Below are 13,779 nucleotides of genomic sequence, written 5' to 3' on the forward strand. Positions count from 1 at the left end.
AGAGGTTTTCTGCTTTACACACACACATTCATGCACATTTTATAAATTCACAAGCAAAGTCACATGTTTAGCAAATAAGATCCCATTTGATTCGCCTAACTGTTCTTGAGCTAACGCTAAAAATATACACTTTTTAGTGTAGGTTGATTTTGACAGCAAAGACATTTTACTTCCCAGGAAATTAAAGGCTAAAAATGAAATGTGCAAATTTTGTAGTTAAACATTGGTATATAACCACCCCCTCATCATCCCCTCCTGTCTCCCATATAACCTGTCTGTTTATGTGACTCAGCCTAAAGCTCTTCTGATTGTCTCAAGGCCATTAATTAAGTGCACCTCCCACTACACTCATCACTGAATCAGCATCCATTTAAGACACTATCACCTGAACTGAATATTTTTCTTTCTTTTTTTTTTGGCTTGTAAGTATGGATGTGTATAATATGCCTGGAAAAAAGACGCGTCTTTAAGCATTCTACTGCGGCACTTTAGCTGCATTCTTGCTACACAGGCACCATAGGACGCCTTTGACATGAATTAGCGTGACACCACATTGTCTGAAATGCAACTGTGCGTCAGAGCAGAGACGTAGAGCTTTTTTTTCTCTCTTTCAATCTTCAGCCCTCAATAGATATTCGAAAGCTTCCTATTATCTATCTCACTGTCCTCCTTCCTCTCATTACTGCCCCCCACCACCACCATTTACTGTTTCTCCAGTTTTTTCCCTCCACACTGTTTGCCTCCCACCTCTTCCCTTTTCCTCACTGCCCCTATTGTACAATATAAAGAAATGTTCCTCTTGTTTACAATGAAGCAGTGGCGTTAAGTACGAACAAAATTCTTCTTCTGCTGCTCATTATTTCTGAGCCTTTAGGGTTTGTTTTACCCTGCTCTCATTCCTGCAGGAATACTCAGTAAAATGACAGAGATTATTGTCTCACGACATTTAGATTTTCCCTTGTGCTTCCCTCACTTTTCACCTTACTTAGATTACCAGATTAAGAGCAATGATTATTTTCATAACCAATACATTTTGTAAATGACTGTTAATGACTTGAATATAGGATAACATTCACAACACAAAAATGCCAAGCAGATTTTTATCTTTAAAAAACTGCCAGTCAGATGCGGCCAGCGCCATCCTCTTTAACCTATCAGTGTGAGAAGTAAGCGTGCCACCTATGAAGTCAGCAGTTCCCCAACCCCCACCCTGAACACATGTTTAACATCCTCTGGGCACAGGCTGAGCAGAGCACTGAGACACAGCTGAGAATTGAAGAGGGAGATCAGTGAAGTGGAAAATGGGTGAGCATCAGAAAAAGACAGAAATAGAGCGATAAAGCAGTGAATTAGGCAGAGGCAGGGAAAGGGGGAGGAGAAATGGAGACAGTGTTTCACTGAGGCGGTGATGCTTCATACAGGCAAGGTTACATTTCACTGAGGGAGAAAGCTCCTGTTGTATTTGGATGTGAGAGCTTTATGGATTTTCTCTCATCTGAGGCTTGGTGGAATTCATTACATCTGGATCCCAAACACCTGCAGACGGAGGATGCAACAGCAGCTGGATGCTAGGATCTGTGTGGGCCCGTGATGTTTACACTACCCTCAGTTGCTACCTTCTTCCACGTAAGGATAGCTCTGGCATCTCTGACCCAGATTGTGGAGTAGTGGCTCCTCGCGGTGTACTGCTCCTCGGGTGGTCTTACCAATGTGATGCGGACAAGGCATGCTATTCACTGCGGAGACCTCTCAGCCTGCTGACTCTGCTGACATCTGCTTCTGTGGATACGCACAGCAACCTGCAGGGTAAGGATGCAATGCTAAGACCTGCATGCTCAGATGTCACCCTGATGGGATTTATATGTATCTGTTTGTCAGTTTCTTTTTGTCACATTTACCTCCTCCTTCAAGAAATGTTTTGGATTTTCCTCCCAGAGGTTTTAAACAGACCCATAGGGCTGTGATGTTAAACTGGATGTCATATTGGTTGTAATCATTATGTAGAACCGCAACATGTATGATGCATGACCTGGGATATATCATGGTACGCAACAAGTAAGCATGTTTCTCCCAAAGTATAGGGATATGAGCCAGGATGGCAAAGGTGGAGAAGACCTGGATAAATAATTTAATTCCTTTTGGTTTCTGCAAGGCAAAGGTATTTGTTCTTATTGTTCTTATCATATCTTTGATAATGTTAAATTAAAAGCAAGCAGCTTTTCCCTTATGTGGTCAGTTTGTTTCAGATCATACACTGTAATTTGATCTATTTCACCACCTTCACTGGTGAGCTGAGCAGACACTTCATAGATCTGTAACATATCCAGTGGGGTGGGGTGGAGTGGGTGTCATTTGTTGTCATCAAATCTTTAGTGTGTGTGTTTTTTGGATTCTGTTTAATTAGCCTGAACATCTGAGAAAGACATTTTCAATTATTTTTTATTTAAGTATTGCAGTGGATTGGAAAGCTGCTTAAAGTAAAAATTATTGTGTGTATATCACTCAACAGTAACCTTATAAGTAAGTTTGTCTTGTTTTCTTTTTTTGTTATTTGCTGACACATTTATCGTTATTTCCTTTCTGAAATTGTATATACTATCAAGAATTGTAGAATTTTAAAGGTATCTACCAAGTAAATTATATCATGGCTGATCAGTACACAGCAATATTTTTATAATATAACCTACTAATGTTATGCACTGCACAGTACTGAGCTGCTAGTTGTTTTGTTTTTTATTATAAATAATTATGATTACAATGAATTGAATTCCAATTGGCTTGAATTGGACTTTATTATTTAAGTGCCTTGAGATGACATTTGTTGTATTTGGCGCTATATAAATAAAAATTAATTGAATTGAATTGAAATTGAATTCCACATTGGGATCATTTGGAGGGACGGTCCACTCAGGTGTGAAGGGTGTCTTTGCTAAGCAGTTGTAATTTTTTATTTTGATGCCTGGCAACTGATTTCTTCATACAGCATTATACAGTTGCACACATATTGCATTTAAAAATAGGTGTGCTTGGTTACCAATTCAATGAGTCCAACCTCAAGTGAAAGTAACCATTAATATAGTGAAAAGGTCACAGATTCAATCATGTAAAAAAATTGTATTGTTTTTTATCACGTTAGGCTTCCAAAACTGTATGTCTTCATAACACAAATTAAGTATTTTTGGCACCTTAACCTAACTAAGTACTTTTTATTTTACTGAACCAAACCAATATCGTAAAAAAAACTATAACTGAAGCTAAATAATTAGGAAATGGGATGTTTTTTACTGAAGAACTGATCTAAGGTCTCCTGGCAGAAAGTCTAGCATTCTTTTCTCAGTTGAGTGAGGGAATCTGTTTATCCAAACTGAAGTTATGCATCCATTTCAAATTGAGAAAATATGTATGTACAACAAGTCAAACCTTACTATTTGCTGCTAACCGACTTTCCGTTTGTACTGTATTCATGATGGGGGCAAATTGTTCTCATCATGTTGTTAAGGTGGTTATGCATATTTCTCACATTCTTGTGAGATCAGGGAGGGGTTCTTCCAAGTTTCACATTGTAGCTGAATGGGCCAGTTTTAAACTTGGTTAAGTTGCCTTGTAACTGTTTTTCAAAATGTTTTTATGTCAATGGGTAGCCAACATATGTTTAAAAAACATAAAACAAAGATTTAAAACATTTGAAAACGTTTCTAGAATTTAACCTATGACAAGTCATGAAAAATTTCACACAATTAATTACACGCAACTAATTTGAAGAAATCGCCACAAACTATGTGCGAGTGTGATACTCAAATACTGCCTCGTCTACCCGCAATTTTACTTGTGTGTAGAGCATTGCTGCCAGATAACACTACTACTCAAACTACTACTAAACATTTTTATAACTATGACTTAAACTGGAGGTACACATCTCCTCACTTGGATCAAATGCTCTGACACTTGTCAGATTCCTTGCTTTTAGGACCTGCATCTGCACTTGCATCCCCAGTCCCAACTGTTGCAATTGTCCAGCATCCCCACTACATATTATGCTACCTCTCTTCAGTATTTTCAGAGGAAAACTTAGATTTTCTGCATCAACATACTGTGGAACCAGTTCTCATGACATCCATTTGGTAAACTCAGTCTTAGAAATCTTGTTTCTAAAAGTAAAAAGAAAAAATAGTTTCATAGTTGATAAAACAGTTACAATCTGTTTTCTTTTTTTTTTTTACATTCAGTGAGGAGTGACAAATGGGTAAAAAGAAAAGGAAAGATATGACATGCAACATAATCCCTTCCTGCCAATATTTTGATGGACAGCAATTAATGAATGGAAAAATATGGAAGGAAGTTAAATCAGAGAGGTCACTCTTAAGTAGTTTTCATCTTTAGTTTTTTCTTGTCATTTTTGGCCAGGGTAGGCAGTTGCTTTTTTTTTCTGATTCTTTCAAATAAGTGTATAAATGTTAACAATTTGTTAGCTATAATGTCACACACACCCCAGATTTATTCTAACGTATTTAAGATAGACTGGGATTTACAAACTAAACACGATCCTATCATGAAGAAGACAGATTTTTCCCTGTCCCTGTATTGTAAAAGACAAAGTCTGATTTAGCAATAGTTTGCTAACAATTTTAATTTTTCTTTTTTCTTGTGCTCAAAAGTGCCCCCAAAATCTGGGCTGTCACATCTATTCAAAAACATACTTATGCTAATCTTAAGGTCAACTGAATATTGGTGTGCAAATGTATGAACTGGTATTAAGGTTTAATACTATAATCTGCTATTTGATGTTATCATGATGATGGCAAAAATGTTCAAAATTTCTACAGCCTTCCAAATAGCAGACTCTTTCTTTCGACTCTTGGTCGTATTTTTTTCTTTTTCTGTTTTTTTCTTCATGGGTCTAAATTTCCTTTCTGTAGACATGTCCTGTCACGTCAGACACAACCAGCCATTCTAACTCCCACACTGCGAGTGTACAGTTTGACACATGCGGTTAGTATTTTTGATGGGATTTGATTCTCTGTCACCATTACCTCCGGCTCACTTGTTCCAAGCTAATTGCCTTGCTACTGATTGGTAGTGTGGGTAAGGAGAGGATGAGAGTTGTAGAGACAATAGTGTCTAAAATTGTAATAGTTTAGTTCATCAGACAATTTGTTGTGCTGTTGCCTCTTAGGTCAATGTAAAAATGGCAGCTTAAGGAGTTGAGCTGAGAAGTGGATGTAAAGAAGTATGTAGGCAAATATGACAGCTGTGAACTACCATGGCTAAAGAAAAGTGAAGAATTAGGTCCCATCCTTCATTGTATAAATTACCAAACAGAATTGTCTCAATGATATGATTACTACGTGACAGTCAGTTTGAAAAATACGGATTAGTTTATTGTCATCATCTTCTGCTATACTGCAAGAGCAATTAATCTTATCCCCATTTAATTATTGTACAACACAGATGTGTACAATGGAGCCATTTTCCAGACTCGGTAGGAAACGACGTCTTAAAAGTATTGTTGTAGCAACATGGCTGACCTGACTTGATGTATAGAAAGCCTTAGAACGGCATTGGCGTACAGTTGCTCAGGGCAAATGAATAACCATTGTGTGCATCCATATTTGATGCAATGGAGTAGGTAGTTTAATGCATTCAATTGAGATACTGGAATAAGGCATTATGCATCCACATAAAAGGGGTCAGCTGTAGCCTAAAGGATCAGAGATTTTTATGGGAAACACTATCACTGGAGGAAGGCAACATAGACCTGCAAGTTATGATTGTTGAAAACTCTAAATAACATTACTCTATATATAACCTAAGAGGTCAGTTAAAATCTGTTTAGATTATATCAGTGATATTTAGAGGATTGTTTTGTACACTGCCTGAAGAAACGGAATTGTTGTAAGAGTCCAGTCGCTGTGCACTATCGTCCCAAAAAACCATGTGGTGGACAAAATAATTAAAAAGCTGGTGAACAAGGTTGAAGATATCAACATAAACAGCAACATAGCTGTTTAATAGTGGAGACTAGTGTTGCAGTATTCGAGATCAGTCTTGGTCTCGAGACTTTGAAGGTCTCTGTCTCGTAATCGACTGCATTTTTACTCATTTTTAGTCTTGTCTCGGTCTCAGGATTTTATTTCAAAACCAGTCATGGGACCAAGTGCAACTTTTACCAGCACTTATAGAGGAAGCATAAAGAAAGGTAAGCTAATTACAAGTGAGATTTAGTGAATACTAGCTAAACACGTTTGCTAACCATGTGTTTATGCTTCAGGACACAGGTTTGATTTGTTTGCCGGTTATTTACCCCCTAACCAGGTGCGCAAGCATATTAGCACATCATGTAACATTAAGTTAGCTTATGCAATGTTAACTTTGTGTGAGAATGAGGAATCAGGACATGTCTCTTATTCCTACATTACTTTTTTTCTTGTGATAAAAATGACGAGACTATGTGGCTAATGTGTATATAGTTATGTTACATTAACGTCAACTCTGACGTAAACGATACACGTCGCGCTCCCTCTCCTGGATGAGAGAGCTAGAGTCAGCAGTCTCCAGAGTGGAGACAGAGTAACATTAATGCTCCACTTCTATGAAGTTACACATTAAATATGCTTTGCCTGGCTATAGGCATGCATCACATACTTTAAGAGTGCTACTTTTGGGGTTGAATACACAAACAAATATATAACTTTATGTAGTCAAACACTAGAGCTTATGTGTGTAAGTGTTGTAAGGTACTCCTTGGCTCAATCACTCACATTTTCTCACACTGTGTGTTAGATGGGTGTTTAGAAAAATACCCATTTGTCCCTTTTATCCCTTTTCCGTGGAAGTTTATTCACATTAAAGGTGATTATCATTTCAGTGTTATGGTAAGAAAATTGACTGGTTTGGCCATCCTGTACCATGTCAATCATATTGTTGTGTAACTTTATGAAAACTATTTTTAAAATATTTTGGTTGCCTTAATGCTTAGCTGTATATGATCCATACATTTCTTTTACTTTCTGTACATGTTACACATAGCCTAGAAATCTAGATGCGCCTAGCGACCGCAAATTGAATTTGCTCCCGATCGCAGACTAGTCAGTTGTGGTCGTTTTGCGAGGCTGAAAATCGAAACTTAATCAGGCCAATCAAATCGTGAGGAGCGGGGTCGGAGGCCGGGCTACCTAGTGACGACAGAGGTGCTACGTTTCAGTGTGTAGTTCCAGAGAGAGGTAAACAATGGCTGCGCCCAGCGAACAGTCTTTCGATTTGGCTTTGCCAGCGACTCTAGAAGATTTAAATATACATTTTTCTTTGTGAGATGAACAGATAACCGCACTGAAGTTTTTCTTGAAAAAAAAGGACGTTTTCGGAGTTTTGCTCACCAGGTACGGTGCACTCCACCATGTACTTTCCGTCGCGCTGACTACGTAATCCTTCTTCATCGCTCTGATTGGTTGTTGCGCCATCCTATTGCGTGGCGTTAAGTGCAGAGGCAACTTAACAGACAGCCGTTTATCCCGCCCACACTGCTATCCAGCTTCACTAGACACTACAGCTTGTACAGCTTTTTGCTGTAGGGGTCTGGCTTGCTAGGCTATGTTACACCATTATTTTTGGATAATGCTGGTCTTGGTCTTGACTCGGTCTCGCCCTGCCTCGGTCTTGTCTCAATCTCGACACCTCAAAGTCTTGGTCTTGTCTTGGTCTTGGTACACTGTGGTCTTGGTCTTGTCTTGGTTTCGGTTTAGGTGGTCTTGACTACAACACTGGTGAAGACTAAACAAAACATAGGCCTAAAAAGAGTTGTTTTTCTCATTTATCTTCATGTTTCCTTGATGGTGAATATTTCAAGGTCATTATGAGATTTTTTGTGTTGGAAAAAATCCATCTCATCTGGGACTGTGCCACATGTTGTCACATTTGGTTATAAAGCGTTCACGCAGACAGCACACAAGCGAACGGCCACTTGCAAAGTGTGTGGTATCAGGATGAATGATGCCAGCTCAACTACGTCCAACTTCATCAGGCACCTGAAAACGTACAAGGATCTTTGTAATGTGAAAAGGAAAATTAGTGCATATCAACAGCTACCGCTAGCAAACTAATCAAAGTGTTGTAAACTATATGCAGACTATAGCTTCATTGTTCACTACACGGTATTGCTGTTTTCTCTGCCTGTGAAATTTGGGAAGGACTTTGGTTAAGTACCCTAGGTTAACAGTTACCAAATGAATTGCTAAGCCGAGTCTATGTGGATGTAGCTTAACTTTAATCTAATTGCTGTTTTGAAATAGCCTACTTTTACAATTCAGAGACACCTGGTAAATTCCAGGTTGACACTGACAAAAAACAGAAAAATGCACTGAAATCGCACTGAAAAAAAGGTTATACATGAGAAGTTCAGGCTACACAGCCTGTAAAATACGGTTAACCTTTGGAAGCTCTCACCCGTCCACACGGTTGTCTGATGAAGCCTTCACCTGTTATAACTATTAGTATGTATAGGATTCACACAGATACAGTTGAAGTTTAAGAATTTTTTTGTAAAGGCTTCGTCACCATTTACAAAATCCACATACAGTCACCAACAGAAGTTTCCAAAGTGCATTAATGTGGTTCTGACATTAAAATAATAAACATTGCTGAATATTAGATAATTACTTCTGAATATGCACAATGATTACAAATTCACCCATATGCATATTTAAATTAGAGCAATGTAAAAAATAAGAAACCTTGATCTCCATAATATTAAAGAAACTGTGCATGTGGATACAGATAGAAAAGTATAGGCCTACAACTCGCACACAATATTAAGAAAATGAGTGACAAGGTCCAAAAAACATCATAAATGAACTAACAGAGTTTCACTCAATAGCTGCTTTCGGACTGTAGGAACCTTTGGCAGTTCTAATAACCTTTTAATCCACGGGGCCGTTTTCTCCCGTGTTCGGACACACAGGAACTCGGGACCATGGCCCTCAGTTCCTGTAACCATTTCAGCTCCTTCTCCGAGGCTGGGTCTTTTCTGGGTTCTATAGAACGCATCTGACGGAGGTGTTTGGTGGTCAGTAGCTACGCCCCATGTCATGCTATCATGGCTGAAATGTTTCATCATACCACACAGACAGAACCGGCGCGTGTTTAATAAGTTAAACTTACATGTTGTCTCCTTTGTCTGCAGCGCTCTGCTCTCCTTTCTTCCTTCATGAAATGAAAAACTATCGTCTCCTGACTCTCTCTGTGAGCTCTTCCAGCCTCGATGTTAGACGCCTGATGTGATCGTCCATGATTAATATCACCATCATGCAGACCATGAACACGGTGGCCTCCCCGCTCTCCATATTAGCTTCTTGGTGGTGTTTTTTCTTCTCTCCTTACTTTTACCGGTTTTGTTTTGTTGTTGAATGTGGCGCTAAACGGCTAACGGCTAACACGTCACTGAAGCAGACGGCTGCGCGCGGCGCATTAGTCCCGACTCATGTGCGAATGCAGACTGAAACAGTTCCGCTGGGGAAGGACAGTTACCAGAACGAAATTCGAGTAGGACAGTTCTGATAACTGCGTTCTTATAACTACTCTGTCCGAAAGCGACTATTAAGACCTACACACTACAATACCAGTCCCACCAGGGCTGGACTGGCATCTGAAAAGGGCCCGGGCACTTTGATCACTGAGGGCCCAGCGCGCGCTCATATATATATATATATATATATATATATATATATATATGTACATATATACACACACACACATACACACACTTGTGTCTAATTATCATTAATCCTCCATTTAATCCTTGTAAGGTGTTCATGTTTTTGTTACATAGAAGATATTCTGGCCCAGTGGACCTGGGACTAAAGGAGGGGAAAAAAGCTGCTGTGCACCCTCATGTTCCCTTCATCCTGCTTGTGAAGTTCTGAGTATCTTTGTTTTTGAGGATAAGAGATAGAGAGAGGAGGATAACTAACTTTATTTTCCAGATGATGAGCCCTGGCCAGTGAATCTCATTGTGAAAAAAGTATTTATAGCATTTCCCTCAGAAAAACCTGAAAATGGGTCCCACAGACCCAAGCCAGGGATAAGCAAAGCAATATTTCACCAGCACACACAACACTGTATAGAAAAGGAGCACCAGCACCACACACACACTGTTGTATGTTCTAAGTCTTACTGAATCAAATTAAACATGTAGTAATAATTTCCTGGGTTCAATTATTTTATTTATTGCTCAAAATTGCTCCAGTCCACAGATACTGTCAGTGAGCTTACTGAATGGAATGTTAACCCCCGCCCCCCAGGCATAAACTGTAATGCAGCTTGAGACTGATCAAAAGAGCCTAAGATAGTGCTTATGTCTGTGTGTTTTTTTTCTCGGACACGTCATTTTTTTCACCACAGCAAAACCAAAAAAATATATCAAGTGGGTATTTTTGACTGATTTGAGAGAGTGGGGACGACAACTTCAGTTTTAGTTTTAGTTTCAGGCAACACATGGGAAAAACGCCGAAGCGTGAATAGCTAATCTAGGTAGTTCTAGAGGGCACTAGCAGAATTTAAACATTTTGATTTTGTGACAGCTCAAGACAAAATGGAAGATTTATATGTGCTTGCGCAACATTACAAGAGAATGCATGAAAATATACCAAATGGGTATGTTTGTGACTGATTTGATGAAGTCAGGATGACAACTTGGTCTCGGTTTTAAACTTTCAGGCAATGGGAAACGAAACGCTGAAGCGCCCAATAGCTACACTGCATTGGCTAGCTAGCGGGTGTGTTGAGATGAATTCTAACCTAAATCTCTCCCTGCTGGGTCACGTCTCCTATCTCCGTCTCCTCCTCCTCTGGTTCCCCAGCTGGAACCATCTCCTCCGCCTCCCCCTCCTGTTCATTCTCCAGCACCTGTGCGCTCGTTGATGATGTACCGGCGGCCCCACTAACCGAACCTGAGCTCGAGCTTGTGCTTTTAAAAAACATATCGGTGAATTTAGCGCATTTTACTGCGTCGTCTCTTAGTTTTTGTTTTCTCTTTTCTTTACATTTGTCATGGCCACTCTTTTGTTTCTCCATTTCGCGTCCTCTTTATCCACCAGAGCTTTAGCCGAATATAGCCAAGTCAGCTAAACTTCAAGAGACTTGGGTCAAGTGGGCCTGTAGGGAGGGGCGGGCCTTTGACAACGTTAGGCTTTCTCATTGGACTAGCGCTCTGTGCGTCAGGAGAAACATCCAATGGGCCCCGACGTGTCATTTTTTTTTTTACAGTCGCAGTCAATAAAAAATATAATATATATATGTATATTTTATTTATGGCCCTCGGAGGGCCGTTTGGGATATGCCCGAACGGCCAGATAGCCAGTCCAGCCCTGGGTCCCACCCACAACTATTTGAAGTAGCATCCATTAGCATAACATTACACTAGAGCAGAGATACTCATTGTGCGGCTCGCGAGCCACATGCAGCTCCTCAAGCTTTAATTGGTGGCTCGCACTTGCATAGTAGCTTATAACAATATGGTAACAATAACAATATTTTTTTTCAAAAACCATACAATGAATACTGCACAGTATTAGGTATGTTTTATTAATTTTGTGTTTTTGTAGTATTAAGTATTTTTATTAAGTATTAATTAAGGCTTAATGGTGTTTCCTAAAGGGGGCACTGTTAAACCTGGCAATAGCCCGCTTAAACCACCGTCACACTTGACCGCAGTGCATGCTAGCTCCTTTAGCCAGCGCGAGATGCAGGCACAATGGATCGGTTTTTAATTAAAAAACGGCAAAAACCAGCACAAAAAACAAACGAAAATCAGCATGAAGACGCCAGAGAGGGGACGAGCAGGCAAACGTTGGGTGTACTGCGAGATGCAGGGACAATGGATCGGTTTTTAATTAAAAAAGGGCAAAAACCAGCCCAAAAACCATGCTCATCTTGAATGTCTCACTATGATTACAACAACAAACTACAAATACAACATGAAGAAAGTCAAGGACATGCATGTCAGCTTCCGTTCATCCTAGTATTAAGGTAAAAATGTCTTAATTGAAAATGTATTGGCTGTGTTGTTTCTTTTTTTGTGGGATGTTTTATATGTAGAAATGCATATTTGCAAAAGGGGACTTCGTATCTTGTCGTAAAAGTGGCTTTTCCCTTGAATTTGCAGCAAGATGATGACGACGTCTATGCGCTACACCGAAGCTTGTAGAGTGTTAATCCAACATGACAGCGGACACAACGTTACCGTTCGATGCAGCCTTAGAAAGTGTTTCGGAGTAGATTCACCCTAAGGTCATTTGAACCGTGACATCCAGCCAAGTAGTCCACCCTAAGTTTTTCCGATATTGGCTGAACATCAGCCGAGTTACTGAGTTATCCCGAATAGCTTAGTACAAGCGCTGACGGACCCTGGCAGCATCTCCAAAATTACCACACTAAAATCACATGCCATGACACCAAACTTCTACAGTAGTACAAATATGGTCTGTACTCACAAAACGATGCATTTGGAAGTTTGTACATAGTCCAGGAGTTTATTATTATTATCAACACAAGCCTGATAGCTTTTCTGCTGCTAAAGCTGCGTCAACGTCACTTCTGGGAGCTGTGAGCTTCAAAGTAAGATGAGGGTTGATCTACTACTGTAGACAACAAAGCAAGGCTGCTCAATTTCTCTATTATCAAAATAAATTCACAACTCTACAACATAAAAATTCATGTAGAATATAGCATATAGGCCTACTTTGTTGTTAATTTAAGTAGCTTAGAGCGCAAGTTTACTTTTATTTTCCATTTTTTTCTTCTTCCTCGTCGAATTTCTGTCGTCTTCTGGTATAAGTGATACAATTGGCTATGAATCGCGCGCAAAGCAGCATGGGAAGAACCAGACGCCATTTGATAGACATTCGTAGCGCCCAATAAACGGCTCTAGGCATTCGTAAACCACGCCTCAAATACGAGAAAATGCACACCTAGTTCCCAGACCACCATCTCATCGAGATTGTGGACGCGTCAGCCAGGCTACAGAGCAAGCACACATATTTCCAAATACATTCATATATTTCAAACAAGCTTTAATGGCGTTTCTTCACTTTGGATTGAAATAGCCCTCTCAAGTGACCATGCTCTGATCAATTTTGATATAGAGTGTATAATGATATTACATATATTGATATATGGAAAAAATTACTTGTGAACATGTCTGCAATATTCACATGGCAACATGTGATGAAACACTACAAAAGTCCTTTGTCTAGAGTTATGATATTGTCAGAATGTTCTGGAGTGTTTCTGTCAGTTTCCAGCTGTTCAGAAGTCAAAGTTAAGAATGAGGAGGAACTGTTAATAGTTGTATCGGTGTATAGTGTAAACATTGCTGTACAGCTTCAGCATCATCATTACCCTTCTTTTAGATGGCCCTTTTATTTTGTGACAGTTTGAAAAGCCTAAGTGTGAAAAATGAAATTCATGACAGCTTAATTACATTTTGCTGCTTCAGTTTCAGGACCTTGGTTTCCCTCCTGCTGGCCTATTGACACTTGATTCTATGTTATTGTCATCATATATATATAACTTTATTAATCCCTCTGGGAGGCTCCCTCTGGGAAATTAAGGTTCCAGCTGCAGTATAGCACTATAATATTGACAGTCAAGTCAGTTGTTAGTAATACAAATGCTTTTTGTGCTATGACTATTACTTTTTTGGTTTTCATTTTGGCCAAGAAACATAAAACAAGCACCTTCAGGTTCTAGAGAACGGTTTCATGGTGTTTTTTTTTATTGAAATCATTG

The 13,779-nt window shown here is 39.4% G+C and overlaps 1 protein-coding gene across 4 annotated transcripts in view; it reads left to right on the forward strand.

Moving 5' to 3' along the window:
* Positions 1-1,204: 1,204 nt before the first annotated feature.
* Positions 1,205-13,779, forward strand: part of LOC142396425 (uncharacterized) — an 85,175-nt gene continuing 72,600 nt past the window's right edge. For 3 of the 4 annotated variants that reach the window (XM_075479150.1, XM_075479153.1, XM_075479154.1), the window contains exon 1: positions 1,205-1,806. The gene's annotated coding sequence lies outside the window, so the exon portion shown is untranslated. Of the gene's footprint in view, positions 1,807-2,080; positions 2,159-13,779 lie in introns of those variants that run through there. The other variant, XM_075479152.1, reaches the window with a different exon arrangement.

This window comes from Odontesthes bonariensis, chromosome 12, assembly GCF_027942865.1.
Source record: "Odontesthes bonariensis isolate fOdoBon6 chromosome 12, fOdoBon6.hap1, whole genome shotgun sequence".
Taxonomy (NCBI): domain Eukaryota; kingdom Metazoa; phylum Chordata; class Actinopteri; order Atheriniformes; family Atherinopsidae; genus Odontesthes; species Odontesthes bonariensis.